Genomic DNA, 25,527 nt, shown 5'->3' with positions numbered 1-25,527 from the left:
AGCCCACTGTGCCTTCCCTCATCTTCTGGCTATCTGCAGACCAAAGGGAAATATGGGTGGGGTGTTTTCTTTTGGTACTAGCTCCTAAGCTACCCCCATCTCTCTACAGACCTAAAGATGTGCTTGTAGAGGTGTGTTTACCGGTACAGTCTTTGTCAAAGATGTCCGCCCTCTCCACAGATCGCTACAGAGCTGGTGGACCTACAGCAGAAGCAGCCATTCTCCGTAGCTACTCTGTAAGTGTGGCAGAGCTGCTGCCGTGCAGAGTGGGGGGTTGCAGTAAGATTGGGTCTAGTGTGCTTTATAGATTTGGGTGGGGGCATGTTTGGAGGACCTGAGAGATGTGGGTGGAAGCCGGCAAGAGGCATAGACTTGTATATGTTTGAAGGGAAGCTGGTGGTGCCGCGTAGCCTGAGGGAATGGGTAGTTGACAAGACTAACACATTGGCTAACACTTGAAGTACTCCTAAAAGAGAGGGGAAGGTGGGAAGACACCAGGCCTCCGCATGTATTAGAGGAGTTGTGGTGAAGGAGATTGTTAAAAACGAATGCGCTCGGTGACTCCATCCTCGTCCATTTTCTCAGAGGTCCATGATAAGAGCTCAGGGGGAGAAAGCAGAAATGGAAGGGGGACGTTACCTGCCTTGGGTTTGCACTTGGTGAAATCAAGCATAGGCCGGGTCTGCAAGGCATAATTGCAGGCAGTGTTTACTTTTCCACCAGAGGCAGTGGAAAATGGAAGAGTAAAAGTGAGTTTGCCTCGGTGTCCTTGTCCATCCTGCTTTGTGGACCTTTACAAGTGTATGCAGGGCCAGAGACCCCCACAGCATGTAAGTGCTACCCGCGGTGGTCCCCGGCGTGCACTTGCCCCCTCTTGTGAAATGGGGCTGACTGTTTGCCTTCCTGCACTGGCTTGCCTTGCTGGTGCTACCTCGGCAGTTTGTTGAGCTCAGGCCCTCGCCTCTCGAATGGCCGCCTTCTAGACCTGCTCAGCCTTCCAGCTCTTCTACTATCATGTCCGAGTGGCTGCCTTGCTTTGACTTCCAGGTCCCTTCAGAAAGTCTGTCAGTTGTCGTGCTTTGCATCTCGCCCCCTGCAGCCCCCATCTCCTTACTCCAGCAGGAGAACAGTAGCGTTTGTGTTCAGTTATTAGGCAAGACCTTGTTCCAGTGGGCGCTCGCCTCCCCCTCCTAATCGCACAGGCCTACCGCCCCCTCGGTTTAATGGCCTTCCAGCCTAATCCCGACAGGCCCCCTCTTTCTTGCAGTTGGAAACGCAGCTTGTTGTATTATCCGATTCTTGCACAGGAATGACCCACGATGTTTCTTTTCCATCACTTAAAAATCAGTGTTTGGTTTCAGATTTTATTTTGTTTTATGTCAGATTATTTTCGTAATTTAAAATGTGCACCACATACTTCTTACTAAAGAGTACGAAAAAGTGTAAGATCTGATCAGCGTTTCATTTCTAGTGGTGCTAAAGAGATGTTTCCTTTTCTCTTTTTTTAATAGCTGATCTCAGAATTTTTTTTTTTCTTCAGTTTGGGTAGTGTGTGTTTGCAGGGGTTTGTTATATTTATTTAAATGGTTGTTTAATGGGCAGACACCAATTTATAATTTGCAGCCCTAGGGTCTGCGACCTGTGGACTCTCCAAATGTTATTGGACTACATTTCCCATCAGTAATAGCCAGTAAAGTCAATGGTGAGGGATCAGGGGGAGTCGTAGTCCAGAACATCTGGAGAGCAAGTGCTTGTAGGCCTCTGTTGTAGGCACTAGATGCTACCTGTAGAGGCAGACTGAAGTGGATGTTCGAGAGGGTGCGTGGTGAAGTGGCAGCCTTTGTTGGCCAGAGTCAGAAGAATTTGAATGATGAGGTGTTGTCAACTGCTAGTTCCTGAGAGAAGTGATACAACACAACAAGGCACAGCAAGCATTCACTGCTGGCATCACAATAAGGTGGAACGTCATCTGGGGCCTTCACTTCTCACTTGCCAATTGAGCTGTTCCCAAAGAAGGCAACTAGTTCATTTCTTTTAGCACACAGAGAATGTGTTTGATCACTGGTATTGACTGCATTCTTTCTTCAGAAGCAGACAGGGAAACAACAGTGCCAATTTCCGGGTGGGCTTAGCAGGGATACAGTGTCATTGCTGACTGGAGAAACCACACAAACACTTTTTGTTTGGAAAGTTAAAACGGCTACGTTTAATCCATTTACCAATACTAAGCATCATAAATCATTAAAACGCGACCCTGGTAACAACTCTACTATGACACAACCACAATACCTTCATTTCAATGCATCATAACACATATTTACATCGGTTTCTCCTTGTGGCAGTCCCAGGTGTAACTGTCAATTCCACCCCCTTTTGGCGTTTGTACAGCAGTGAGGTCCCCCCTATGTTCTTGCGGACCTCCCCCACCATACCCTCTGTTGGGGGTGATCCCTGGAGGCATTCTTTCCTTGTCCAACTTCTTCCGCCTCCTGGCCCCCCGACCTCTTTTATCCAGCCCCTCTCCCATCAGCCCCTTTTGCCGGCCGAAGCCAACCTAGTGGGAGGCAGATCGTGCCCTCGTCACTGTACCTAACCAGCCTCAAGGTACCTCCTTGAAAGGGTGAATTACCGACCACCTGTTCCACCCCCTCCTCTGCCTGGGCGGGTGGGATGCAAACCCGATGAGCGCGGCGGCAGTCTTTCCAGTCAGTGGGCAAAGCGGGAACGGTCTCTCAAAAGAGCTTCAAGGGTCATCAACTGGATCGGGAATAGAGGCTGAATAGCTTCTGTTCCCATGATGTGCCCTGGGCCTCCTTTTAACGCTGCCTTTTGGCGCGGCTGCCCAGGCCCCTGTGGTGTCGCCTATTGTTTCTAGTCGGACAGTTTTGGTGTCCAGTACGACCACTGCCCTGGGCTCCAGTCACGCTGATGCCTCCCGCCACACCCACCCTGCGGCCCGTCCACTGGGGGAGGAGACCCGCCTTAACAAGATTTCTTTGAACTAGACACTTAATTTTTGTATTTTTTTTTGCTGCAACATGCTATTTAACAAACAAAAAAGAAAGTTCAACCGTTTAGAAAATGCTTTCACTTTCTTACAGTCAAACCATTTACTTTCACATTATACCTGATGTATGATCATGTTAAAGCTGTTCCAGTTCAACCAAGTTACAATTCAAATGTTTAACTTATGAAGACTACCATGTTATTTAAATACTACAAAATAAAACCACATTCCATCTACTAACTCAGTCTATTTACTTGACTCACGCTTAAATTAACCTTTTTTACTTTGCCTCCAAAACATCTATTGCAACTACCACCGTATGCTAATAGGCGTATAGGGGTAATTATTGTTTGGGATGGTGACCCTTCCCCAACTTATGTCCCTTTGCTTCTCCTCTGGTCATAACTTGGTGGCGGGTCATTATCTAGCTATAATGACCCCTCCCTCAGTCTAAAAGGTTATAGAAGTTAGTTGTATATCCTCTGTACTGCACCGATCCTGCTTTAAAGTGTGGGCAGTGGTGAAGAAGCTTTTTTGTGCTGCTGTGTTGTGTTTCTTAGACCAAATCTCTTGCCTTAAGAGGCCCGGAGTGCAGCAGGGAACTGCTCCATTGGTGGGGAAATGTCTTTTCTACTTTTTTATGTTCTGTATGGCACACTTCTCGAATGGAAGTCTCACAGCACCTGCCAATATGGGACAGAGCATAACTATAATGGCCTGATCACTTGCCGGTAATCTTTATTACTCTGAAGCCTCCATGTTGGTTAGGGAAAGGGCAGTTTGTGACGTCTGTCGTGGGACAGTGACCTCAAGAAAGTAAGGGCTGTGACGAAAAAGCCATACGAGGGGGTAACTGCATGCTTGGGTGAAAACCCAGGTCTTAAGCTTTTGACGAAATTGGTAGTGGCTGGTTAGATACTGAAGATTTTGAGGCAGGAAGTTCGATGAGCCATCAAGTTCTTGTTGGATGAACAAAGGGGTTTGTAGGTAGGAACCAGATTGGAAAGGGGCTGTGAGTGTAGGGTGGTTCTAGGAAGTGTCCATTAAAGCAATAGAACCCCGATGAGTAATGTACCTGTGGTGATAGTTGCCAGCATCGGCAGGGCTAGGGCTTTAACGTAGCCCTGGGGGCATTACCCAATCCTTAATCAGCAGATCATACCGGGGTACTAATAGCATGTTTTCTCGAGTTGATGAATGGCATTGAAACTGTTTCTGAACTAAAAAAAAAAAAAAAAAAAAATTGCTGTCAGGGAGAAAGGACTACACATAGTCCCTTCTCCCTTTCCATGGCGGCCTGACGAGGAAAGCGAAGGAACTCTGCGGAACGCAGAGCTCTGGAACTGCAGCCAGTGAGTCTTTGTCCGCCAGGCTAGCACCTGGCGAGGGCCAATCAGATAGTTTGTAACCATCTGATTGAATCGCCGGGTACTAATACTCAATATTGATCTACTGTGTGACTCACGCACTCAAAGGTGAGTGAATAGAAGCTGTGATAGGGCTCTGGCTAGGAAAGAACAGTGGAAAGAATCCCTTTTTTTTCCAGCGCTCTTAGGTGGTGAAGAGCTCCTATGTATGATCTGGCCACATCCCCCCTCACGAACTGTACGTGATTCGCACCTCCAGCTGAAATAAGTGTAGGAAAGAGAGCGTTGCCAGCATTCAATTGTGAAATTTGCTCTATTTGTAGGACTCTAATATTCCTTGGAATCTTGGAACTGTGCAATAGTGTTCATGAAAACGCACATGCCCAATGACTGGGGCCACACTATCTTCCCCAGCTATTCCCTGTCCACAGTTTTTATTCATCCAGCACTCCCCCTGGCTGATGGGTGCCACAAAATCCTCCCCACCGATTCACTCGGGGCAGCGTCACCATCAAGGCTGAAAAGTTGAGGCTGCTGGAAGCCGAGGCCTTTTATCCTCAAGCCTGAAACTCCAGCGAACGAGCGAGTGCTTCAGGCTCTAGAAAAAAAAGGCCTCCGCTTCCATCGGTCTCGCCGTTTGGTCATAATGGTGGCGCCGGCCCACGGGCCTCTCTTGCTTGAAGAGATGCCTTGCAGGTGCAGCGCCACCATTGGATATTAAAGGCATTTTTTTCTGAAGCCTGAAGCTCTTGCACATGAGGGAAAGCTTCGGGATTTAGGAAAAAAAAGGCTTGTACTGTAGCAGACGGGGCTGCCAGGGGAGACTAGTGAGTCCGGGTAGGGCGGCACCTCAGAACGAGATTTCTGAGCCTGCATGGGCTTGGCCCCGGCTAGCGCTGGCCCACTTAAAGCCCTGTGTAGGATGATAGAATTGAAGCAAATAACACCTGCAGGCACGTGAATGTCAATTGAGTGTAATGTGTTGTGTTTTTAGCAAACCTCTTTAGCCTCCCGACACAGTAATGCAACATCCTAAATCTGCGTCCATAGCTTGGTTCCACCGGTCAAGCTTGGAAGTAAAACAGCTTCTGACCTAAACATTGCGGATTGTTTTTCACTTTCTTACAAATGCATTTTAAGGCACTTGTTCTTGAATGCACATCTGCACTAAACTCTCAATAGTTCACATTAGCTATTGAGATGCTATAAAATACCCTGGCACGCCAGTTAGCTTTTTCTTTAAGCCAGTTGTCCCCAATTTACAGTATTCGAACTGAAACAAAACAATCGCCACAAAGCTACCCAATTACCTTCTCTTGGACTTTTCTTTGTTGCCATCAGCGTAGGAAATCGGCCAGAACAAGATGGAGTGGAGCTCCAGCAAGTTCTGTCTTGCCTGAGCGCTGCCGAAGCTCTGCTCCATCCCGAGGCCCGGGGAGCTCCCTTGTGTGCTCCCTAGCTGAGCTCTCACGACAAGCAGCCAGCACTTTCGAAAAATCTGTAGGGAAGAATAAAATTGGGCTCTGTATAGAAACAGCCAAATCCCCCCAAGTCCCGACATGCCGCTGTTCAGAAGAATTGGTATTTATGTCTTGCAATTTGCTGACATATTTTTGTTAGAGGGAGTATTGTGATCAATGAATGGCGCAGAGCCCAACTTCCATTACCTAGTCAAAGGGTTTCTTTCTGAATCACTAGCACAGACCTATTTCAATTTAAAGAAAATGGTGGGCCCTCTTTTGTTGCCAAGATGCTTTTTGCTTGTATGCAAATCACCGGTCTTGGGTTCTATGACGAGATGTCATGCCCCTTGGCCACGCCCCCTGCCCAAAGCCGCCGCACTCACAAGGAGGATGGCGTTCCCAGAGTACATATTTTCAATTTCCAGCACTGGTTGCCATGATAGGCAAGCCATGATGTGGAGTTTCTCATCTCCAGGGATGTTCGGCTATCTCTTTTGCATACCAATTCCCTCTGCCACAAGTGGCTGCAGGTTATCCCCACTCGGGGAAGAGCCGCATCCTCCGCTGCCGAGCATTGGCAGTCAAACCAGTCTGATCTGTTCCTTGGAGGTGGTTGAGCAGCATTTCTGGCTCGCCATTGTCCCAGCAACATCTAGAGGTAAGAGTTGTTTATGAGGCCTGGGCGCATAGCTACCTGTGCCGGCGCTAGGCTTTGGCTTTCCTTGACAGCAGTCCCCACACCTCGCAGTTCGCTACTGGTAAGCCTTTATTTTGGTTCCGGTTCTCGTTCCGCGTGGAGCCTATCTGGGAAGGGTCATGCGTTTGGTCACTGTGTGGCAGGGGTGTTGCTAGGTCTGCAAAAGATCAGGGGCTAAGCTAATGTCGGGACTGGCGGGATTCGGGGCTAGCTATATCCTTTTGGTTGTAGCCCCCGAGCTTCTATCCGGGGCTACAACCAAAAGACCCGGGGCTATAGCTCCCCTCCCTGCCTCCCCCAGGACCGCCTCTGCTGTGTGGTGTCTATGCCTGTGTGTGGATTGCATTCTGCTGCCCAGTCCAAGCTCTGCCTCACTTGACTTTCCCGCATGTCCCACAAGTGCTCCGACTGCTTTACCGTGAAACGAAGCAGCTTCTTGCAAAGTTGGTTCTTTTTTCATCAGTGTCTTATGCTAGTTGCTCATTACCAGCGGGCCGGCCGGGGTCACTTCGTTCTGCTGCACAATTTGGAGTCGGCATAGATTACATTTGTCGTCTGCAAACTCTCTCCATGTGGACTGCACCAGGCCCAGACAACGTGTGTGTTTGTGACTGAGAGTGTGTTTAACATCGGAAATGCTGGCATATGTTGTGCGTGTGGCATCGTGAACGTCTTTTTTACGTTGTGATACTGGAATATCATGGGTGCAGGCATCGTGAATATGGTGGAAAATGCAAGCGCTTACTGCTGGTGGCCTGGCATTGATTGGATTTTTGCATTTACCATTTTGAACCAATAGCATATTTCCTGGCTTTTTATGCCACTTTTTTAATCAAAAATTGTGATGTAAAATGCACCATTTCAACCTGTTAGTATGAAACATTTGCAGGGTCGAGGGAGTGCCCAGAACCCTAGGCCTCCAAAAGAGGCCTCCTCCATGATATGTGTAGGACACAACTCTGGTGCGTACATCCTGGTTTGTACATCCTAGGGCATGTTGCTGGTAGAATGACCAGCTGAAGTACCCCCATCAACAAATGAAACCGTGGTAACAGGACCTCTTTCTGCTGCTGAATGACCTATACGCATCCTGTCGCGTTCCTGACTTTGATTAAGTCCGCATTCGCTGTTACTATTGGACCCATCCAGTGCTGTGCGAGGGGGATGGAGGGGCAGGAGGACATTTTACAAGGGGACACCTCTCCTGTTCAGAACCTCAATGAGGGCGCCCAACGGGAAAGGTGTCCTGCTGGCAGGACAGTGTGTGCTGAGCAATTCCTGCATGGCACGCTCATTGTCCTGACAGCAGGACACCTTATCCTTTCCAAACGGGAGAGGTGTCCCGCTGCCAGGACAATGATGGCCCAAGGACATCAGAGGGGCGCTTGTGTGAAAACAGCATTACTATGTGAGCCATTAGGCACTGATTGAGGGGGGAGACTATAAGCAGGGACTTTTTCCCCTTTAGAAATGTGAATGGGAGGGAGTGATCAGAAGTGAGAAGGGTACAGAATGTTGCATGCTTTATGAAATAATGACCATGGCTTTGAAACCCAAGGGGGATTTGTTAGGCTCACATTAATCTGCATGATGTGACTGCATGCAGGATAGGGAGAATACAACTACAGCCATACTCTATTGCTCGATATATTTCTATGGCAATATATGTAGTGTATAGTTAGTTTACTATGAAATGCTAGTTTATTATGCAATGTGGTTTGCTTCCACGACATTGCTATAAAGTATTATTTAAGCACATGAAATGCAAAGCAAAACCTCAATAAATATCTATATAAACTAAAGCTGGGAAGATGTGCTCAGTTGCTTAAATTGTCTACATTCCGATTTCACCATTTAACCACAGTGTGTGATCCTGGGCAAATCATGTATTTGCACTGTCTTATCTGCAGCTCTGTAAGTGATTCTGATTCACTTCATAGCTCATGTTAATATATTGTGCTATTGTAAAAAAAAAAAAACTGCCTAAGGAATATACAGTTGCACCATTTAAAATAATTGTGCAATTTAGGTATTTTGCACCACAAAGCTATTTGCCACTTGGCTTACTTATGGCAACTTATTCTAAAGTAATTTCCATGGTGCCTCCAAGTATCAAAGACTGATAATGCTTCTTGCAATGTCCTTTTCTGTGAAGCCATTTCTGTTGGTGCTACGCATATGCAAAATAGGATGTTTGCATGTATTTTGCCTCAGAGCGCCTGGACAGAGCTCTAATAGATGAGTTTGAGTTTCCTGCATCTGTAATGATCCTGCAGTTTTATTTATTTTGTTATGTTTTAAATTGCCATGTGCCACTAATACCAAAAAAGTAGACTGCGGCAGGGGTAGGCAGTTTGGGGGCGCGAATGAGAGTATGGAATTGCGCGCACTGCATTTTGGTGGACAAGTAGCAGGACTTTTTTGTGGCTTGTACCCAACCCCCATTCTTGCTAAACGGGATACTCCCTTGGACCCATCCATGCAGTGTTTTGCACACTCAAACTTCCCGCCCGCAACACAGTAAACAGTGGTGTCGCATGACAAGACCTTGCTGTGGGATTCACACCCCTGTATTAGCATTCACTTATTCATCCATCCTTATGTTGTTATTGATTCACGCACCTTCACGTTTATTTATCCAACTCTATGTGCTTTTTTCAATAATGTTTTATTTATTTAATTTATTTGTGTTTTGTAGTACAAAACAGAACTTTTCACACATTGATGTAAACGTATCACAATAGCAATTTAAGAACTTTTAAAAAACTAAATATAAGACCTCTAATGAATACAAATTCCTTAAAATTCAAATACAATCCTTAAAAATCCTTTTCACATAAGATTATTAAAAAATTACAGAAAAAAAACCAAGTTGATTCCCTTTATTAGTCTTTAAGAACAACTTCCAGAAACTCCAATAACCTTATGGCAGTGAGAGCTCATTAGTATTTAAACTTCTGATCCACAGATCCTCTAGAGTTAGTCTAGAACACAACTCGGTGTTTTCCTCCCACGCATAACGCAAGTCCAGGCATGAAACACACAGATGTTTTAAGGTCTCATCTAGGGCACAGTAGCGACATAACTGTTCACCTTTAGGAACCTTACTCCTCCTCCCTAACACTTCCCTAGTTCGGCATAGATTTAACCTTAAACATTTTGAACTTAAATTCTCTCGCCGGATGTTTCCTCACGTATGGGGCTAATATGTTATAATTTTTTATTGGCCAATTGAAATCATCATCAAAGGTTTGATATTCCATTAATGCAGCCATAAGGGCAATCCACACGTCTGAATAGTTTGTGTTTTACCTTATTAGGATTCAATGTAAGTTCCTTCATCGAGGATTCCATTTTTGAGTGTTGGCGTGCCACACACCACCCATTCCACTAGGACCCTGCAGTTAACCTTTACCCACATTTCATAGAGGTGTGTAAAAAAGTAAGCCTTTGGAGGACTGGCAAAAATGTGCAGCTTTCCCCGGTCAATTCCATTCTCAATTGGGAGCTGACCTTTTTCAAATAAAATACCAACCACTGGGACAGAGGCCGGAAGCCGAAGGTGCGGGACATGGCGCCAAAGTTTGGAATCCAGCTTAGCCCAGGGTGTGCAATCTTCTCTTGTCTGTGCCCCAAAGGTTAGATTAGGCACAATTTGCTGCCTGAATAATTTCATTACTGGCAGCAAGGAGTACCTTCCAAACATAAAATCGAATTGAATTAATGCGTAGTGGCTGCCAAAAATGTTGAGTTTATATCTGCATTAGGCACGTTCCTACTTGTTCCATCATAAATATATGATCCCAGATACTTAAATTTGTCAACCACCTCCAACAATTAGCTTTTGATATTCCAACCAAATGTTTTCCACTTAAACTTCCTCCTGTTCAGTACCAGAACTTTCCATGTTATATTGTCGGTTTTAAGATCCTGCTGGCTAAGAAACTTCAACTGCCTGTAATGCTCTTTGCAGCCCTGTAGGAGTCCTATCGCAGATGACAATGTCATCATCGTACGTAAAATCTTGCACCTTTTGATCCCCTAATTTAGGCGGGTAAGTCCTGATTGAGTTCCAACAAGTGGGCATATCCTTTACATGAAAACAAAAGAGAAATGGACCGAGGACACACCTCTGAAGGAGTCCCCGATTAGTCTCTATCCAATTAGAATATGAGCCCTGCAAGTCTAATCTCACTTTTATCTTTGCTCCCGAGTGCAGAACTTCCAAAATTCCAATGAATGGTTCAGGGCAACCACTATCGTACATACTTTCCCACAAAATTGCCCCGTTTACATGATCGAAAGCCTTGCTAACGTCCAGGAACGCCAAATATACCCATCTCCCCTGTTCCTTGGCAGAACCAGATGACAAAACTATTCAAAGTTGTCCCTACTCCTGTCTTGAAACTCACCTGGCATAAGTCTGAACAATTGACTCTTCCTGTCCATAGTTGCAGTTCTCTCAGGATTATTTCAGCAAAGATTTTATTGGACGCATCGAATAAAGAAATCGGCCTATACTTGTTGGGGACGATCAGTCACCGCCCTTAAATATTCAGAGCATCAAGCCCGCACACCATGTCTCCGGAAGCCTACCAGTTAACAGTATATTCTTAAATTGTGAGAATAATTGGGCCCATAGTAAAACATTCGAATTAAGGGTCAAATTTGACAAACCATCAGGCCCCCGGGGCATTTTACTTTTTACTTCATTTTATCAACAGGGCAATGTCATCCATATCCCAACTGAAAGCCCCCTGCCAACTAGAATATAAAAATCAGCTGCTTCCAGCATTGCCTGCAACAACATATACCTCTGTGAAGTACTTCACCTATTCCTCATCCGATATTGCTTGGGTTTGCAGATATTGGTCAGTTCCCCTCGGCTTTAACTGCCAGAATGTGGCATCTTTTACCAGCATACAACTCAACATTTGCTCTGCATCGTAGATCGCCCATCAGGAATGTATGGACCTTTTTTATAATGTTGCTTTACGGTGCGGACTTCACAGTGCTTTCATTTATCCTTCCAGCACCATAAACCTACATATTAATCTGTCATAAAATTATTCATTCACACATCCTCCCTCACTTCCATTCATTCATCAGTCCTCACATTTGCACACATGCAGCCCCCATCCTGTTCCTTCTCTCCATTCTGTCTGCTTTCCTCTCAACGTATCCCCCATCTAAGTGTGCCTCTGTGCAAATGCAACAGGCAAAACGCTTGGTTTTGTCAATACTTGCTTTCTCTTGGACCACACAGAAGTAATCTGCACGCAGAGGTAGAAGTGAGTCCCCAAAAAGGTAGTGCGCCTGTGGCCCCAGTGGGGGTGTGTGGAGTACAGAACCGTGAAGAATGTTTTGCAGGATGGTGGGAGGATGGGTAGACGGCCGTGGGGTTAGGATGGGGAAAAAGCAGGGGGGCTTTTCCCTATCCTATCCTTTGTGATTTAGATTGAGCAACTGCAGGTGTAGAGAGTTTTTCCTCCTGCAAATCCTAGAAATGTATGTGAGGGTTGTGTAGGGATGTCTAGCAATGACACGTGACCCAAACAGATGTGAATTTTCACAAGTGATTGCATCGAGATATGCACCAAAGGGTGGATCAAATGCCTACGGAATGTTAGAAAATGATTACAAATTAAAAAGTCTAAATCTGAATAATGTCCGGAAAGTATTAGAAAAAGTGAAGTATTCTTAGATCAGATCATAAACTTTTAGCCTAGTCTTACAAATCCCTTTTCATCCTGGGACACCCTGGTAGAGTATAGCCATGTTTTGCTGACGGGAGTTTTTTCGAGGTATTTTTTAAAAAAATATATACATTGAAAAAACTCATCAAAAGATATAGGTGGAGTAAGGAGATAAAAGGGGTAGGGCTGGAGTAGAGATGAAAACAGAGCGAAGGTAGAACCCCCAAATATAGAAAAGAAAAAGTTGGTGAGTTTTTTTAAATGTACATTTTTCATTAAAAAAAATGCATCAAAAAAACTCCCGTGAGCAAAGGGATATAGAACGCATGGTAGGGTGACCATATTTGAAAATAAACCCCCAGGCCATTCTGACTATCCCACTTCTGTTGCACCCCTCCCCCCATGGTATCACACATCAAAATAAATATTTTCAGCATTTCTCCTATATATAAACTGCAGATTTGGCTGTGTCAGTAAGCATATTAAATACAAAGTAACTTTTGCTTTGATTGTTGTTATGCACTTCGCTATGGTGCAACCAGTAAACGCATATGACAGGGCCTGGGGAACCCAGATATGGAAAGCTGGCAACCCCAGGGAGAGCCCAGGTAAGGTAGCTGGATGGCCCAGGGAGGAACATTGGAAAGGCAAGCTGCAGGCCCAGGGAACAACTCAGGTAAGGAATTAGGCAGGCCCAGGAAGGGACTCAGGTAAGGTAACAAACAGGCCCAGGGAACAACTCAGGTAAGGAATCAGGCAGGCCCAGGAGGGGACTCAGGTAAGGAATCAGGCAGGCCCAGGAAGGGACTCAGGTAAGGTAACAAACAGGCCCAGGGAACAACTCAGGTAAGGAATCAGGCAGGCCCAGGAGGGGACTCGGGTAAGGAATCAGGCAGGCCCAGGAAGGGACTCAGGTAAGGTAACAGGCAGCCCAGAGTGGGCTCAGGTGAGTACAGGCGGCCCAGGTAGGAAGTTCGCAGAACGAAGCAAACCGCGTTGAGACGCGGCTTGCCTCGAACTGCGACCTCCTTTTATGGGTCGCCGGTGCCCGTGAGGCTTGGAACGCAAGCCGCTTCACCTCCGGGCGCCGGCGTACCCAAAGCGAGTCCTGGAAGGGAATCCCTTCCTAGGGCTCAAGCCCAGTCCACGGCGCATGCGCGGAACCGAGACAGAGGACTTCCGCGCAGCCGCCGTAACCCTCCGGCTCCGACGCCCGGCGCTCTGCCCCTGGCGAGCCCCCAAGTGCAGAAGCGCGGGTAGACTCGCCAGGAGGAGAAGGGACAAGCGGGCGCGGCGGACCCCGGTCTCCAATGTGGCGTGACAACAGCAAGCATTCACTGCTGGCATCACAATAAGGTGAACGTCATCTGGGGCCTTCTCACTTGCCAATTGAGCTGTTCCCAAAGAAGGCAACTAGTTCATTTCTTTTAGCACACAGAGAATGTGTTTGATCACTGGTATTGACTGCATTCTTTCTTCAGAAGCAGACAGGGAAACAACAGTGCCAATTTCCCGGTGGGCTTAGCAGGGATACAGTGTCATTGCTGACTGGAGAAACCACACAAACACTTTTTGTTTGGAAAGTTAAAACGGCCATGTTTAATCCATTTACCAATACTAAGCATCATAAATCATTAAAACGCGACCCTGGTAACAATTCTACTATGACACAACCACAATACCTTCATTTCAATGCATCATAACACATATTTACATTGGTTTCTCCTTGTGGCAGTCCCGGGTGTAACTGTCAATTCCACCCCCTTTTGGCGTTTGTACAGCAATGAGGTCCCCCCTATGTTCTTGCGGACCTCCCCCACCATACCCTCTGTTGGGGGTGATCCCTGGAGGCATTCTTTCCTTGTCCAACTTCTTCCGCCTCCTGGCCCCAGACCCCTTTTATCCAGCCCCTCTCCCATCAGCCCCTTTTGCCCGAAGCCAACCTAGTCGGAGGCAGATCGTGCCCTCGTCACTGTACCTAACCAGCCTCAAGGTACCTCCTTGAAAGGGTGAATTACCCACCACCTGTTCCACCCCCTCCTCTGCCTGGGCGGGTGGGATGCAAACCCGATGAGCGCGGCGGCAGTCTTTCCAGTCAGTGGGCAAAGCGGGAACGGTCTCTCAACAGAGCTTCAAGGGTCATCAACTGGATCGGGAATAGAGGCTGAATAGCTTCTGTTCCCATGATGTGCCCTGGGCCTCCTTTTAACTCTGCATTTTGGCGCGGCTGCCCAGGCCTCTGTGGTGTCGCCTATTGTTTCTAGCCGAGGACGTGTTACCACACCCTCGGACAGTTTTGGTGGCCAGTACGACCACTGCCCTGGACTCCAGTCACGCTGATGCCTCCCGCCACACCCACCCTGCTGCCCGTCCACCGGGGGAGGAGACCCGCCTTAACAAGATTTCTTTGAACTAGACACTTAATTTTTGTATTTTTTTTTGCTGCAACATGCTATTTAACAAACAAAAAAGAAAGTTCAACCGTTTAGAAAATGCTTTCACTTTCTTACAGTCAAACCATTTACTTTCACATTATTCCTGATGTATGATCATGTTAAAGCTGTTCCAGTTCAACCAAGTTACAATTCAAATGTTTAACTTATGAAGACTACCATGTTATTTAAATACTACAAAATAAAACCACATTCCATCTACTAACTCAGTCTATTTACTTGACTCACGCTTAAATTAACCTTTTTTACTTTGCCTCCAAAACATCTATTGCAACTACCACCGTATGCTAATAGGCGTATAGGGGTAATTATTGTTTGGGATGGTGACCCTTCCCCAACTTATGTCCCTTTGCTTCTCCTCTGGTCATAACTTGGTGGCGGGTCATTATCTAGCAATAATGACCCCTCCCTCAGTCTAAAAGGTTATAGAAGTTAGTTGTATATCCTCTGTACTGCACCGATCCTGCTTTAAAGTGTGGGCAGTGGTGAAGAAGCTTTTTTGTGCTGCTGTGTTGTGTTTCTTAGACCAAATCTCTTGCCTTAAGAGGCCCGGAGTGCAGCAGGGAACTGCTCCATTGGTGGGGAAATGTCTTTTCTACTTTTTTATGTTCTGTATGGCACACTTCTCGAATGGAAGTCTCACAGCACCTGCCAATATGGGACAGAGCATAACTATAATGGCCTGATCACTTGCCGGTAATCTTTATTACTCTGAAGCCTCCATGTTGGTTAGGGAAAGGGCAGTTTGTGACGTCTGTCGTGGGACAGTGACCTCAAGAAAGTAAGGGCTGTGACGAAAAAGCCATACGAGGGGGTAACTGCATGCTTGGGTGAAAACCCAGGTCTTAAGCTTTTGACGAAATTGGTAGTGGCTGGTTAGATACTGAAGATTTTGAGGCAGGAAGTTCGATGAGCCATCAAGTTCTTGTTGGATGAACAAAGGGGTTTGTAGGTAGGAACCAGATTGGAAAGGGGCTGTGAGTGTAGGGTGGTTCTAGGAAGTGTCCATTAAAGCAATAGAACCCCGATGAGTAATGTACCTGTGGTGATAGTTGCCAGCATCGGCAGAGCTAGGGCTTTAACGTAGCCCTGGGGGCATTACCCAATCCTTAATCAGCAGATCATACCGGGGTACTAATAGCATGTTTTCTCGAGTTGATGAATGGCATTGAAACTGTTTCTGAACTAAAAAAAAAAAAAAAAAAAAATTGCTGTCAGGGGGAAAGGACTACACATAGTCCCTTCTCCCTTTCCATGGCGGCCTGACGAGGAAAGCGAAGGAACTCTGCGGAACGCAGAGCTCTGGAACTGCAGCCAGTGAGTCTTTGTCGGCCAGGCTAGCACCTGGCGAGGGCCAATCGGATAGTTTGTAACCATCTGATTGAATCGCCGGGTACTAATACTCAATATTGATCTACTGTGTGACTCACGCACTCAAAGGTGAGTGAATAGAAGCTGTGATAGGGCTCTGGCTAGGAAAGAACAGTGGAAAGAATCCCTTTTTTTTCCAGCGCTCTTAGGTGGTGAAGAGCTCCTATGTATGATCTGGCCACATCCCCCCTCACGAACTGTACGTGATTCGCACCTCCAGCTGAAATAAGTGTAGGAAAGAGAGCGTTGCCAGCATTCAATTGTGAAATTTGCTCTATTTGTAGGACTCTAATATTCCTTGGAATCTTGGAACTGTGCAATAGTGTTCATGAAAACGCACATGCCCAATGACTGGGGCCACACTATCTTCCCCAGCTATTCCCTGTCCACAGTTTTTATTCATCCAGCACTCCCCCTGGCTGATGGGTGCCACAAAATCCTCCCCACCGATTCACTCGGGGCAGCGTCACCATCAAGGCTGAAAAGTTGAGGCTGCTGGAAGCCGAGGCCTTTTATCCTCAAGCCTGAAACTCCAGCGAACGAGCGAGTGCTTCAGGCTCTAGAAAAAAAAGGCCTCCGCTTCCATCGGTCTCGCCGTTTGTCCATAATGGTGGCGCCGGCCCACGGGCCTCTCTTGCTTGAAGAGATGCCTTGCAGGTGCAGCGCCACCATTGGATATTAAAGGCATTTTTTTCTGAAGCCTGAAGCTCTTGCACATGAGGGAAAGCTTCGGGATTTAGGAAAAAAAGGCTTGTACTGTAGCAGACGGGGCTGCCAGGGGAGACTAGTGAGTCCGGGTAGGGCGGCACCTCAGAACGAGATTTCTGAGCCTGCATGGGCTTGGCCCCGGGTAGCGCTGGCCCACTTAAAGCCCTGTGTAGGATGATAGAATTGAAGCAAATAACACCTGCAGGCACGTGAATGTCAATTGAGTGTAATGTGTTGTGTTTTTAGCAAACCTCTTTAGCCTCCCGACACAGTAATGCAACATCCTAAATCTGCGTCCATAGCTTGGTTCCACCGGTCAAGCTTGGAAGTAAAACAGCTTCTGACCTAAACATTGCGGATTGTTTTTCACTTTCTTACAAATGCATTTTAAGGCACTTGTTCTTGAATGCACATCTGCACTAAACTCTCAATAGTTCACATTAGCTATTGAGATGCTATGAAATACCCTGGCACGCCAGTTAGCTTTTTCTTTAAGCCAGTTGTCCCCAATTTACAGTATTCGAACTGAAACAAAACAATCGCCACAAAGCTACCCAATTACCTTCTCTTGGACTTTTCTTTGTTGCCATCAGCGTAGGAAATCGGCCAGAACAAGATGGAGTGGAGCTCCAGCAAGTTCTGTCTTGCCTGAGCGCTGCCGAAGCTCTGCTCCATCCCGAGGCCCGGGGAGCTCCCTTGTGTGTTCCCTAGCTGAGCTCTCACGACAAGCAGCCAGCACTTTCGAAAAATCTGTAGGGAAGAATAAAATTGGGCTCTGTATAGAAACAGCCAAATCCCCCCAAGTCCCGACATGCCGCTGTTCAGAAGAATTGGTATTTATGTCTTGCAATTTGCTGACATATTTTTGTTAGAGGGAGTATTGTGATCAATGAATGGCGCAGAGCCCAACTTCCATTACCTAGTCAAAGGGTTTCTTTCTGAATCACTAGCACAGACCTATTTCAATTTAAAGAAAATGGTGGGCCCTCTTTTGTTGCCAAGATGCTTTTTGCTTGTATGCAAATCACCGGTCTTGGGTTCTATGACGAGATGTCATGCCCCTTGGCCACGCCCCCTGCCCAAAGCCGCCGCACTCACAAGGAGGATGGCGTTCCCAGAGTACATATTTTCAATTTCCAGCACTGGTTGCCATGATAGGCAAGCCATGATGTGGAGTTTCTCATCTCCAGGGATGTTCGGCTATCTCTTTTGCATACCAATTCCCTCTGCCACAAGTGGCTGCAGGTTATCCCCACTCGGGGAAGAGCCGCATCCTCCGCTGCCGAGCATTGGCAGTCAAACCAGTCTGATCAGTTCCTTGGAGGTGGTTGAGCAGCATTTCTGGCTCGCCATTGTCCCAGCAACATCTAGAGGTAAGAGTTGTTTATGAGGCCTGGGCGCATAGCTACCTGTGCCGGCGCTAGGCTTTGGCTTTCCTTGACAGCAGTCCCCACACCTCGCAGTTCGCTACTGGTAAGCCTTTATTTTGGTTCCGGTTCTCGTTCCTCGTGGAGCCTATCTGGGAAGGGTCATGCGTTTGGTCACTGTGTGGCAGGGGTGTTGCTAGGTCTGCAAAAGATCAGGGTCTAAGCTAATGTCGGGACTGGCGGGATTCGGGGCTAGCTATATCCTTTTGGTTGTAGCCCCCGAGCTTCTATCCGGGGCTACAACCAAAAGACCCGGGGCTATAGCCCCCCTCCCTCCCTCCCTCCCCCAGGACCGCCTCTGCTGTGTGGTGTCTATGCCTGTGTGTGGATTGCATTCTGCTGCCCAGTCCAAGCTCTGCCTCACTTGGCTTTCCCGCATGTCCCACAAGTGCTCCGACTGCTTTACCGTGAAACGAAGCAGCTTCTTGTAAAGTTGGTTCTTTTTTCATCAGTGTCTTATGCTAGTTGCTCATTACCAGCGGGCCGGCCGGTGGTTACTTCGTTGTGCTGCACAATTTGGAGTCGGCATAGATTACATTTGTCGTCTGCAAACTCTCTCCATGTGGACTGCACCAGGCCCAGACAACGTGTGTGTTTGTGACTGAGAGTGTGTTTAACATCGGAAATGCTGGCATATGTTGTGCGTGTGGCATCGTGAACGTCTTTTTTACGTTGTGATACTGGAATATCATGGGTGCAGGCATCGTGAATATGGTGGAAAATGCAAGCGCTTACTGCTGGTGGCCTGGCATTGATTGGATTTTTGCATTTACCATTTTGCACCAATAGCATATTTCCTGGCTTTTTATGCCACTTTTTTAATCAAAAATTGTGATGTAAAATGCACCATTTCAACCTGAAACATTTGCAGGGTCGAGGGAGTGCCCAGAACCCTAGGCCTCCAAAAGAGGCCTCCTCCATGATATGTGTAGGACACAACTCTGGTGCGTACATCCTGGTTTGTACATCCTAGGGCATGTTGCTGGTAGAATGACCAGCTGAAGTACACCCATCAAGAAATGAAACCGTGGTAACGGGACCTCTTTCTGCTGCTGAATGACCTATACGCATCCTGTCGCGTTCCTGACTTTGATTAAGTCCGCATTCGCTGTTACTATTGGACCCATCCAGTGCTGTGCGAGGGGGATGGAGGGGCAGGAGGGAGGACGGCCCCCTTCCTTCCCCCTGTGCCAGACCAGGACATTTTACAAGGGGACACCTCTCGTGTTCAGCACCTCAATGAGGGCGCCCAACGGGAAAGGTGTCCTGCTGGCAGGACAGTGTGTGCTGAGCAATTCCTGCATGGCACGCTCATTGTCCTGACAGCAGGACACCTTATCCTTTCCAAACTGGAGAGGTGTCCCGCTGCCAGGACAATGATGGCCCAAGGACATCAGAGGGGCGCTTGTGTGAAAACAGCATTACTATGTGAGCCATTAGGCACTGATTGAGGGGGGAGACTATAAGCAGGGACTTTTTCCCCTTTAGAAATGTGAATGGGAGGGAGTGATCAGAAGTGAGAAGGGTACAGAATGTTGCATGCTTCATGAAATGATGACCATGGCTTTGAAACCCAAGGGAGATTTGTTAGGCTCACATTAATCTGTATGTTGTGACTTTGCATGCAGGATAGGGAGAATACAACGACAGCCATTCTCTATTGCTCGATATATTTCTAGGACACTATATGTAGTGTATAGTTAGTTTACTATGAAATGCTAGTTTATTATGCAATGTGGTTTGCTTCCAAGGCATTGCTATAAAGTATTATTTAAGCACATGAAATGCAAAGCAAAACCTCAATAAATATCTATATAAACTAAAGCTGGGAAGATGTGCTCAGTTGCTTAAATTGTCCACATTCCGATTTCACCATTTAACCACAGTGTGTGATCCTGGGCAAATCATGTATTTGCACTGTGTCTTATCTGCAGCTCTGTAGGTGATTCTGATTCACTTCATATCTTATGTTAATATATTGTGCTATTGTAAAAAAAAAAACTGCCTAAGGAATATACAGTTGCACCATTTAAAATAATTGTGCAATTTAGGTATTTTGCACCACAAAGCTATTTGCCACTTGGCTTACTTATGGCAACTTATTCTAAAGTAATTTCCATGGTGCCTCCAAGTATCAAAGACTGATAATGCTTCTTGCAATGTCCTTTTCTGTGAAGCCATTTCTGTTGGTGCTACGCATATGCAAAATAGGATGTTTGCATGTATTTTGCCGCAGAGCGCCTGGACAGAGCTCTAATAGATTGAGTTTGAGTTTCCTGCATCTGTAATGATCCTGCAGTTTTATTTTTTTTGTTATGTTTTAAATTGCCATGTGCCACTAATACCAAAAAAGTAGACTGCGGCAGGGGTAGGCAGTTTGGGGGCGCGAATGAGAGTATGGAATTTCGCGCACTGCATTTTGGTGGACAAGTAGCGGGACTTTTTTGTGGCTTGTACCCAACCCCCATTCTTGCTAAACTGGATACTCCCTTGGACCCATCCATGCAGTGTTTTGCACACTCAAACTTCCCGCCCGCAACACAGTAAACGGTGGTGTCGCATGACAAGACCTTGCTGTGGGATTCACACCCCTGTATTCGCATTCACTCATTCATCCATCCTTATGTTGTTATTGATTCACGCACCTTCACGTTTATTTATCCAACTCTATGTGCTTTTTTCAATAATGTTTTATTTAATTTATTTGTGTTTTGTAGTACAAAACAGAACTTTTCACACATTGTTGTAAACGTATCACAATAGCAATTTAAGAACTTTTAAAAACTAAATATAAGACCTCTAATGAATACAAATTCCTTAAAATTCAAATACAATCCTTAAAAATCCTTTTCACATAAGATTATTAAAAAAATTACAGGAACAAAACCAAGTTGATTCCCTTTATTAGTCTTTAAGAACAACTTCCAGAAACTCCAATAACCTTATGGACAGTGAGAGCTCATTAGTATTTAAACTTCTGATCCACAGATCCTCTATAGTTAGTCTAGAACACAACTCGGTGTTTTCCTCCCACGCATAACGCAAGTCCAGGAATGAAACACACAGATGTTTTAAGGTCTCATCCTCTAGGGCACAGTAGCGACATAACCGTTCACCTTTAGGAACCGTACTCCTCCTCCCTAACACTTCCCTAGTTCGGCATAGATTTAACCTTAAACATTTTGAACTTAAATTCTCTCGCCGGATGTTTCCTCACGTATGGGGCTAATATGTTATAATTTTTTATTGGCCAATTGAAATGATCATCAAAGGTTTGATATTCCATTAATGCAGCCATAAGGGCAATCCACACGTCTGAATAGTTTCTGTTTTACCTTATTAGGATTCAATGTAAGTTCCTTCATCGAGGATTCCATTTTTGAGTGTTGGCGTGCCACACACCACCAATTCCACTAGGACCCTGCAGTTAACCTTTACCCACATTTCATAGAGGTGTGTAAAAAAGTAAGCCTTTGGAGGACTGGCAAAAATGTGCAGCTTTCCCCGGTCAATTCCATTCTCAATTAGGAGCTGACCTTTTTCAAATAAAATACCAACCACTGGGACAGAGGCCGGAAGCCGAAGGTGCGGGACATGGCGCCAAAGTTTGGAATCCAGCTTAGCCCAGGGTGTGCAATCTTCTCTTGTCTGTGCCCCAAAGGTTAGTTTAGGCACAATTTGCTGCCTGAATAATTTCATTACTGGCAGCAAGGAGTACCTTCCAAACATAAAATCGAATTGAATTAATGCGTAGTGGCTGCCAAAAATGTTGAGTTTATATCTGCATTAGGCACGTTCCTACTTGTTCCATCATAAATATATGATCCCAGATACTTAAATTTGTCAACCACCTCCAACAATTAGCTTTTGATATTCCAACCAAATGTTTTCCACTTAAACTTCCTCCTGTTCAGTACCAGACCTGTCCATGTTATATTGTCGGTTTTAAGATCCTGCTGGCTAAGAAACTCTTCAACTGCCTGTAATGCTCTTTGCAGCCCTGTAGGAGTCCTATCGCAGATGACAATGTGATCTTCGTACGTAAAATCTTGCACCTTTTGATCCCCTAATTTAGGCGGGTAAGTCCTGATTGAGTTCCAACAAGTGGGCATATCCTTTATATGAAAACAAAAGAGAAATGGACCGAGGACACACCTCTGAAGGAGTCCCCGATTAGTCTCTATCCAATTAGAATATGAGCCCTGCAAGTCTAATCTCACTTTTATCTTTGCTCCCGAGTGCAGAACTTCCAAAATTCCAATGAATGGTTCAGGGCAACCACTATCGTACATACTTTCCCACCAAATTGCCCCGTTTACATGATCGAAAGCCTTGCTAACGTCCAGGAACGCCAAATATACCCATCTCCCCTGTTCCTTAGCACAACCAGATGACAAAACTATTCAAAGTTGTCCCTACTCCTGTCTTGAAACTCGCCTGGCATAAGTCTGAACAATTGACTCTTCCTGTCCATAGTTGCAGTTCTCTCAGGATTATTTTAGCAAAGATTTTATTGGATGCATCGAATAAACAAATCGGCCTATACTTGTTGGGGTCGATCTGTCACCACCCTTAAATATCCAGAGCATCAAGGCCGCACACCATGTCTCCGGAAGCCTACCAGTTAACAGTATATTCTTAAATTGTGACAATAATTGGGCCCATAGTAAAACATTCCAATTAAGGGTGAAATTTGACAAACCATCAGGCCCCGGGGCATTTGACTTTTTTACTTCATTTTATCAATAGGGCAATGTCATCCATATCCCAACTGAAAGCCCCTTGCAAACTAGAATATAAAAATCAGCTGCTTCCAGCATTTCCTGCAACAACATATAGACACCTGCAGCCCCCCTGACTCCTGTACTAAAGATAGCTCTTGGTGCTCAAATATTCAGTCAGCACTCCTGGGTAAAATTGCCACCCTCCAATCTAAAATTAGAGATAAACAGAATGCCCTACAGTCTGACCAACCATTGACCACACCCACACTCAATACTCACCAAGTTAATCTTTCTCATAAACCTTTCTCTTTCTCCCCACTCACCACCGTTGAAGTAGAGGGAATCATAACCTCAAACCATCCAATTGCCAAGGTGACCCTTGCCCAGCACCCATTATCAAGGAAGCATCTCATGAATTAGCCCCTTTCATTACAGCCTTCATAAATGCTTCTTTCAAGACAGGTATCGTCCCGGATAACCTAAAGGATGCCTGGGTTATCCCACTCCTCAAAAAACCTACCCTTGACCCTAACATCCCAACTAACTTCAGACCAATCACAACAGTCCCATTCTTGCTTAAGATCTTGGACTGTGCAGCTTACCTGCAGATTCAGGATTACCTAGAACTAAACAATCTTCTAGGCTCGAGACAATCAGGATTCCGCCCTAAACACGGCACGGAATCAGCTTTGATTTAAAAACGCAGATGGGTACACTAAAGGACAATGGGAAGTTAGCCCTTCTCCTCGATCTTTCTGCGGCTTTTGATTTGGTCAACCACCAAATACTATGCCAACATCTTAAATCTGCAGCCCATTTCTCTGACTCTGCCAATGCTTGGATCCACTCATTCCTGAGCAATAGATCTATGAGAGTCTTCTCTCCTATGGCTTCAGCTGACCCCTCCCCCATTCACTGTGGCGTTCCTCAAGAATCATGTGTATCCCCTACATTGTATAACGTATTCACTAAGCCCCTCTTCGACGTGCTCGACTATCTGGGTGTCGCCTACACCAACTACGCGGACGACACCCAGATACTCATTCCTACCACGGGAGACTACACAGCTGACACCAAAGCCCTCAATGATGTCTACTCGGTCATTCAGGCTTGGATGGCACATCATGAACTCTGCCTTAACGATGACAAGACCAAGCTCCTACTTCTAGGTTCCAACCATCGGCTTAACAAACTAGATCAGACCTACAATTCATTAACCATCGACGGCAACGATATTAAGGTCTCCAAAGACACCAAGACCCTAGGCGTCTATCCTGACTCCACGCTTTCCTTGAACAGACAAACAAACGCAGCTAGGTCAGCATCTGCCTATACTTGCAAACTTATCACCGCTTGTAGACCCTTCCTTAACTCGACCAATTGCATCACCCTCGCCAGAACTCTCGTCATGGCCAAAATTGACTACTGCAGTGCTCTTTACCTAGGGACTAGCCAGTGTAACCTCAATAAACTGCAAACTGTACAAAACATTGCCTTAAGGGCAGCCTTAAACATCCCGAGACGTTCCCATATCTCCTCTGTCAGATCGGACCTACGTTGGCTCCCGGTAAAACAAAGAATTGCCCTGAAAACGCTAGCCTTGACTCACAAATGTCTTAACAACAATGCCCCACCTTAACTGTCTGCCCGCCTCACACTACACACATCATCTCGTCCAATTAGAGCAGCCCAAACTCACAGCCTCACGTTGCCTAGATTTAAACTCCAAAAAGCGGGCGGGGTGAGCTTCCCTGTCCTAGCCTCCAAACTTTGGAACACGCTTCCCACTCCTATCAGAACTGAACCATTGTTCCAAGCTTTCAAGAACAACGCCAAAACTTGGCTGTTCTCCCATGATCTATGAGACCCTCACTCTATCTAGTACTCTTGTGTGTTTTAGGTCATGCTTATACACCTCACTGTACTTACACTACAATCTGCTATGGCACTCTTTCTGTACATCTCGGTATATTACTGTATATTGTGTGTAATTTCTTTGTAATTAATTAATTCTGTAATTAATGTACGTAATGTAATTACTTGCTGTAACATGTTTTCAAGAGTATGCGCCCGGTTGCCCCTGAGCCTGGTTCTTTGCGCTTTATAAATAAATAAAATACAAATACCTCTGTGAAGTACTTCACCCATTCCTCATCCGATATTGCTTGGGTTTGCAGATATTGGTCAGCTCCCCTCGGCTTTAACTGAATGTGGCATCTTTTACCAGCATACAACTCAACATTTGCTCTGCATCGTAGATCCCCCATCAGGAATTTATGGACCTTTTTTATAATGTTGCTTTACGGTGCGGACTTCACAGTGCTCTCCTAAATGTCTCTTCCTCCCTGCATTCCTCAATTCTTGGTGCATCTGCCTTTTGCGCGCCCTTACCCGAGGGTGGAAAGCATGATTCAACCCCCAGCCCCCTCACTCCCTTTTCCAAGTGCTTAGCTAGTACTAGGCCCCCCAGGACCATCGAGATGCAGGGGGCAAAACCATCAGGGGAGCATAGAACATCCACCACTGAACAAAAGAGACTCCCGATCTTTCCATCAAAAAAGCCCCCGCTATATTTGGGGACCACTTTCAATAATCCATTAATCCCTATAACACT

The 25,527-nt window shown here is 46.0% G+C and overlaps 1 protein-coding gene across 9 annotated transcripts in view; it reads left to right on the top strand.

Annotated features, from left to right (window-relative positions):
* Positions 1 to 25,527, top strand: part of FGD4 (FYVE, RhoGEF and PH domain containing 4) — a 1,139,208-nt gene that overhangs the window by 509,876 nt on the left and 603,805 nt on the right. The window contains exon 1 of one of the 9 annotated variants that reach the window (XM_069628206.1): positions 18,113 to 18,135. The exons of 7 other annotated variants lie outside the window; for them this stretch is intronic. The gene's annotated coding sequence lies outside the window, so the exon portion shown is untranslated. Of the gene's footprint in view, positions 1 to 18,112; positions 18,136 to 18,165; positions 18,236 to 25,527 lie in introns of those variants that run through there. One more of the 9 variants, XM_069628205.1, reaches the window with a different exon arrangement.

This window comes from Ambystoma mexicanum, chromosome 12, assembly GCF_040938575.1.
Source record: "Ambystoma mexicanum isolate Mex_15411 chromosome 12, UKY_AmexF1_1, whole genome shotgun sequence".
Taxonomy (NCBI): Eukaryota; Metazoa; Chordata; class Amphibia; order Caudata; family Ambystomatidae; genus Ambystoma; species Ambystoma mexicanum.
The sequence above is the reverse complement of the archived record's forward strand: the minus strand, read 5'-3'. Positions and strand labels throughout refer to the sequence as shown.